Source organism: Triticum urartu, chromosome 3, assembly GCF_003073215.2.
Source record: "Triticum urartu cultivar G1812 chromosome 3, Tu2.1, whole genome shotgun sequence".
In the NCBI taxonomy this organism is placed as follows: Eukaryota; Viridiplantae; Streptophyta; class Magnoliopsida; order Poales; family Poaceae; genus Triticum; species Triticum urartu.
The window spans coordinates 296,371,130-296,377,717 of record NC_053024.1 but is presented as its reverse complement, the minus strand read 5'-3'; the positions used below and the strand labels follow the sequence as shown (position 1 = coordinate 296,377,717).

General features: G+C 42.5%; 1 long non-coding RNA gene across 1 annotated transcript; it reads right to left on the bottom strand.

Annotated features, from left to right (window-relative positions):
• Positions 1 to 1,720: 1,720 nt before the first annotated feature.
• On the bottom strand, positions 1,721 to 6,067 carry LOC125543863. Its single transcript, XR_007298918.1, has 4 exons — positions 5,435 to 6,067; positions 4,661 to 4,749; positions 2,799 to 4,438; positions 1,721 to 2,050 (listed from the first exon to the last, which is right to left on the bottom strand). It is a non-coding gene; the product is annotated as an uncharacterized LOC125543863 (long non-coding RNA).
• Positions 6,068 to 6,588: the final 521 nt, after the last annotated feature.

Here is a 6,588-nt window from a genome sequence, read left to right as displayed (position 1 = left end):
CAAAGTCGAAACATGTGCAATGAGTCATGTGTGATGGCGTTCACACGGTAACTAAGAAACAAAAGTGAACCGTATGTACACGGTGTCGTCCTCTCACACATCTTGTCATTTCATTCCTGTTGGTGGCTTCGGTCGACGCCTGACCGCCGCACATGCCTCTTGATGGACAGGGGTCGGCGCCAAGAGGTGTTGATGAAGTGTCGGCGAGCCCGTTCCCGCGCAACCATGTAGCCTTCCCTCGCGGCTCGCCGGAATACCCCAAAATAACAATGCTCTCCAACCAACAATGTAAAACCCCTAGTTAGGTGATTCGCACATCACATTCATCCCCAAGGTCGTCGAGGTCTACATTGGTCTCTCCCCTTAGATTACCTTCTCCCTATTGTTTATGGAACTACTGCACCATTGCCTAATGGCCCCTCCTATATAGTGAAGCTCCCGCTGGGAAGAGGCATGATGACCCACAAGTATATTCCCGTGTGTCCTCAAGAGCGTTTTAATCACTATAAGAAGTACCACCGACTTGTCCTTAGCACAATTAAGGATTGGGCCACTTGCTGCACCTTGCTACCTTTGTTACTTGTTACCAATTTTTTTGCTACCAAACTATCTTGCAACACTTGTAGAGAATACCTTACTGAAACCCGCTTATCGATTTCTTCTGCTCCTCGTTGGGTTCGACACTCTTACTTATCAAAAGAACTATGATTAGTGGGTATGAATATATGATTAACAATCTGAACATAATACTCTTCCAGCAAGTAAACCAACTAGCACAACTACAAGGCAGGGTGGTGGAGAAGATGTTAATGAAGATGATAATTCCCACGTTGATGAGTGATGGGGGTCCCAGACCCGGGGTGCCTAACATAAAGGAGCCCAGACCTGACCTTAACCAGGGCCCACCAGGCCCAAAGAGAATCAGGGAACCCTAAGGAGGAGAGGGAGATGAACGTGTACTCCAAGGCAGGAGGCGGCGGCCGTATCGATATGATATTTTCTCTATGTAAACTCTAGACCTCTCCTATATATAAAAACTAGTTGACCCGTTGCGCCAAATGGTGCAGAGACCCGCTAAAGCCATGTTGTCGATGAAATGGTTTCATTTTGCATGGACATATTCGATATTGGTAGTAGAAAGCTCATGTGTTAAACAATGCTATATTGAAAATATGGTTATGTGTTTGAAAATATTCTATATGTGAATCCATGTTCACACTGAAAAGAGAATCCATGGTTTAGTTGTTTTAGTTGCGGACAAGCACATATGGTAACAAATTTAACTCCACACAGAGCCCCATTTGAAACCATGTGCGCGTTGAAAATATTGCATTTTTCAGTAACATTATGTTTGAGAAAGTGCAAGTACCATCTCAACTTGAAGTGTTTTGAAAATATTTAACTTGTAAAATAAGTAGGTTTTAGCAACCACTTAGGTACAAATTCAAACCCTCGAAGACGAAAAATGAAGTATACTTTATATTTGAAAATATATACTTCAGGATGCATATTTTGTTATCTTATTCGAATAACATGGAGTGTTTTGAAACAATTTGCGTTTCTTTAATATCTTTCAAGTTTTAGAAATCATCCAGGTGCATGGTAGGAATTAGCTAAAAATGCGCCATACGAACACCATTTTCAACTATTTATGCATATGATAGTCAAATAGAAAATAATAAAAGAGGTCACTGTCATAGTTAAAATGTAAGGAAAGGTCTGAATGAACAAGCTCTTCTAGGAGCTTGAATTATATTGTTTTTTGAACAAAGGGATTTTATTAAAATCAGCAGCACTTTACAGAAAGAATTGTGAAAGTATTCACGAAAAGATCAGAGGGGGTATCGCTGCCCGGACAAAGTCCTACATCCTGACATAGACACCTAGGAGTTTGAATTTGATAGTTCCAATAGAAACACTTGCTACAGATAAATAACTTTTAGTAAGGAAACGTCTGAATGAACATGCTCTTGTCGGCAAGTTATTATCGATCTTACAGCGGCTTCCCTCCTTCCACTTGTCCCAGATCACCTTTCAAGTTTTGTCTTGCCTATACAAAAATAATTTGAGAACCCTTGCATAAGAAACAAATGAAATCAAGAGAACAAATATACAACTGGAAGACAACATCTTCTTATCAGAAAGAATTTACAAGAAACAAATGAAAACATGACAGTTCGAATCAGAAATAAAACCGGCTATAACTAAAAAAACTAATGTGGCATGAACAAACAAAGGAAAGGACAATGCAAATGCCTAATACTGTCAAGGTATACAGCGGAACATGTAGTACAAAGCATCAGTTTGTACATAGTACTACCCTGACACGGAAAATCATAGTGCTTTTCTCAGAATATAGTGAAGGATTAAACGATTACTGTGTTGATTTGATCTGTCTTGCCTTATCAAAAACAGAGGGCAAAGCAAATACACATGCCAGACAAGGAACAAAATAACCCATAATTTGATTAATATATAGAGACTGGAAACTGAAGTACTCTAAATAACAGAACATCTGCAAGTAAGAACAAAAGATCTCAATCAGTTTTGGCTTCCGAACTCACATAATTAAATATGTAAGATATGGAGAAAGGGAACCAACCATCATGAAGAAATGCATTAGGTATATCAGTAGTCCATAATTGTAATGTGTATCAGGTCCTTTCTAACGCTGGTTTCTAAGCTATCTGGACATGGTATTTTAGATATATGAAATTATATGAGTAAAATTTATCCGATTCCTAACCACGTATCAACTGGGCGTTGAATAGAGAAAGGGATTTAAGAAATGGAGATACCTGTCTGCTGAATAGCGGGCATTTGACCGACAGGCAAACAACACGAATATTGAGCAGGTTAACAGGGGCACAACCAGTTGCTCGCAGCTCTTATTTGCTTCAGATTTATTTCCACCAATACGCCTCATCAATCATCACGGCGCATACATATATGAGAACAAATTTGAAACAAGATTGTGCCATGGTCAGAACCTAGATGATGCAAGCGTATAGAAAAAAACCAAGGACAGCTACATAGACTCAATCGGAGCATGATCAGAACCTGGACCCCCGATTTCTTTGTTTTGAAAGCAAACATATTATGGATGAACTATGAGGACTAAACAGAAGTTTTTTGCATCGGATTGTAGTTAAACAAAATGATTATAGACGACTTGCTATTACACCCAGCTATAAAAAATGAAAAAGGAGAGGTCTACATGAAAAGGAATGTAATGTGTCAATAGAAACTCAAACTAAAAGCTGCACGCAAGATGAACCATGCCTCTAAAAATTCTTCAACCACATCAGGCAGGAAGTAGCCCACCAAACAATGAAGGCGTGCAACAGACCAGCGACAATTATTCATGGAAACACTAAGCGGCTTCCAAGAAGATATATTAAAGTGACTATCATGTAGCCCCATTAATTGCATGTACAGTTTGACTTGAAGTACCTAAGAACAACATGAATAAATCTCAAGAAAGTTTGACTTGAAGTACCTAATAAGAACAATATGAATAAATCTCAAGAAATTTTGGCAAACTATGAGCTGAAGATGCAGATTTTAGTTTCCGTAAATGACCGAGATGCATCTGTAGCTCCAACATAAAAGAAGTACAACCAACCATATAGATTTGAGAATACGGTACTTGTCAAGGATAAATGGGGGCTAACACATCTAGCACCAAGTCTGAATCAACGTGACACTTATCAGGTTTCTAGAGCATCTAATTAAGGGAGCAAAAAAAGAACAAATTCTATGTGAAAACGCTATTAATGCCTTCAGGTAAATGCTTCTTCGTGTATCATATATGGCAGTTTGATAAAAAAAGTAAGAAAACAGTATAGCAAATTAACATATAATTATGTTTATCAAAAAGGCAGAAGATAATCGATGAACTATAACTGGTGTAAAGCTCATCGCCAATGTGAAGTATTAACAGGCAATAGCAGCCTTATTATATTAGAAAGGAAGTAAAGTGTGAGACCCTGGGTTGTTTTATTTAACTACATAAGAAAAGCTACAGGTAGGCCCGCCATTCTTGTAAGCGCCACTAATTGTGAGGATACATGTGTACAGTCACACGATTGAAACGGTGAAAAGAACAGAAAACCGACCAAAGACACTTTCCAGAATGCAACAGATGAGGAAAATATCGTCTAGGAAACAAACATGATTAGTACAACATCACCTCATTCAAAACCATTTAAACAATGGTTTGGTCCAGCAGAAATTCATAAAAAATTGTAATGTGTACCTGAGAAAATGCGACCATTAGGATGAGTTCTGGAAGTCCAATTTCCACACACTTGTCTACCTGTATTTCATCATGTATCTTTTATTCACTCTTCGAAGAGGGAAAATAAGCAGGCGATGGAGGAAAACCAACTGCTGGAAAGCCAAGTTTATAAAGCCCAAATCCAACACCGACCAGTACCTGCAGAACAACGGGGAGTAGACAAACAAACACTATCTATCAGGTGAAGAGAACAAAGAGGAATAGAAAAAGGGAAAACTAATAAACTGGATCAGATTCACTACGTAGCATTTAAAAATTAATCTGGATCATGGGACCTGAAAGGCAGCTTGTCTGTTTCTAAGTATAATCCTACTTCTTACTTTAGATTACAAACCTCAAGATTGCAAACAGTAACCTTACTTGTGTCAAAAAATAAAGGTACGCCGTCTTCATCACTTGAGATGGGAAGACATCTTTCATGGCAACTCATGTTATATGTATGTTCGTACCTGCAAAATCAAGAGATGTGCGTGGTTCAGATTTCCTAGGAGACGATCAAAACCACATGTAGGCATAGCACCGAGCATAACATGCCTCAACCACAGCAACCATCGATGAACAGCAAGAATAACAACCATGCAGATATATGTTATTTCCTTGATTAGAGCAGCTAACCTTCAATCACCGGCAAGAGAACCATTAAAAACTGCGCCCACAGTAGAACACCTTGCAGATTTAGTATTTTACAACTGATGAAACTATCAAATACATTGTTTTCTTAACCCACTGCAGATAGCGCCAAGCATATATACCAAGGTATGACCGATGTATTAGCAGATGGAGACACACTCACCACCAAGCATTCTCATAGTGACATAATTACTGAGAAAGTCCATGCACTGCAAGAACAACATGCTCACGCTAGCACAGAAAGAATGCCAGCCTTTCATGTACGATACCAGGAAAAGGTTGTAACTATTTTGCCTTTAGGTATATCATTAAGTATGAACTGAATATGTGTGTCTACTAAGCTCTAGGTAAACTTGCACGCATCTGCTACTCCACCCAGGCTTAATTCATCCTAGCAAAATCACATCACGAGCAAAAGAACGATTTGCAACTAACATTTCAAATCGAGATTTGTCCATCGAGCAGTCCCAAAATATATAAACAGAGCAGTTTCTAATTACCCACCTGAATGTTTCGAGTTGTGCCGGAATCCATGGGTATAGCACCAGCTGCAGGTGTCGTCGCCCACCCGCTGAGGCCGCGGTCTGTCGCCCACCCGCTGATGCCGGCGTCCGCTGCACCACAAGGAAGAGGTGGACTGCAGCCTCCCGTGCATCGCGCCCAAGCCCCAGCCTCCTGGCAGCTCTCAATCCGGGAGCGGATCGAGCCGCCGTCAACCCTGTCCCGTCAGCCGCCGGACTTCCGTCTCCTCTTTCCTCTCTTTCTCCCTCATATCCTTCTTTCACTCCCCTGCTGAGCAAAGACATCCACCCGGCCTTCTACCTGGCACACATCCGAGAGGTTCGTGCAGCGGCGGCTAACGAGAGGGAGAGGATGGACGGGGAGGGAGGGGACCGGCGGCTGTGGTGAAGCGGGAGAGAGGAGGCAGGAGGAGGGAGAGGCGCGGGAGGGAGGTCGGCGAGGAAGGCGGAGCTCAGGCGGAGGTGTAAAGGAGGCGGCTGCGAGCGAGGAGAGGGTGCAGCGGGAGGGAAGGAGGAGCGAGGCCGTGCGGCGGCTGGGTGATCGGGGGAAAGGAGGCTTAGGGTTCGCCTGGTGTGGATGCGATTGGGCAAGGAGCCACGGCGTGCGAGCAGCGGATTGGGCAAATCGCTTTTGCACATGGGCGCTGCTGACCCAGCCAATGAAAGCGTGAGATGAGCCCATCAGTCATTCGACAGAAAAATAACTGTGAGGTGAAAAATGATTTTACCAAGTATGAAGATTCAACGGTTCAGGCGCGCCAGAAAGGCAGATCGGACGGCCAACAAAGCCTCAATCGGGGGAGCCTTGTGGGGGTGAGTTGGCTAGCCTCTTTATAGTTTTAAATGGAGGTCTAGGGTCCTCATGAGGGATCCAATCTGGAACTCAACTCTCGGTAGACATCTGAAACACCATTGTAATCCTCTGCACGACGTATCCCCTCACCATGAATACCAAGACAAAGCACGACGTAGTGTATTACTCTTCGGAGGCCCGAACCTGGGTAAACTGTGTGTGCAGACTCCGTTCTGGTACTTCCGGTCTCGTCATGAACCCTACCGAGGGATCTGACGTGAATTCGCTCCATCAGTTGGCGCTCGAGGCACGGGCGACGTTGATCGGAGAACGAACCCGGTTCA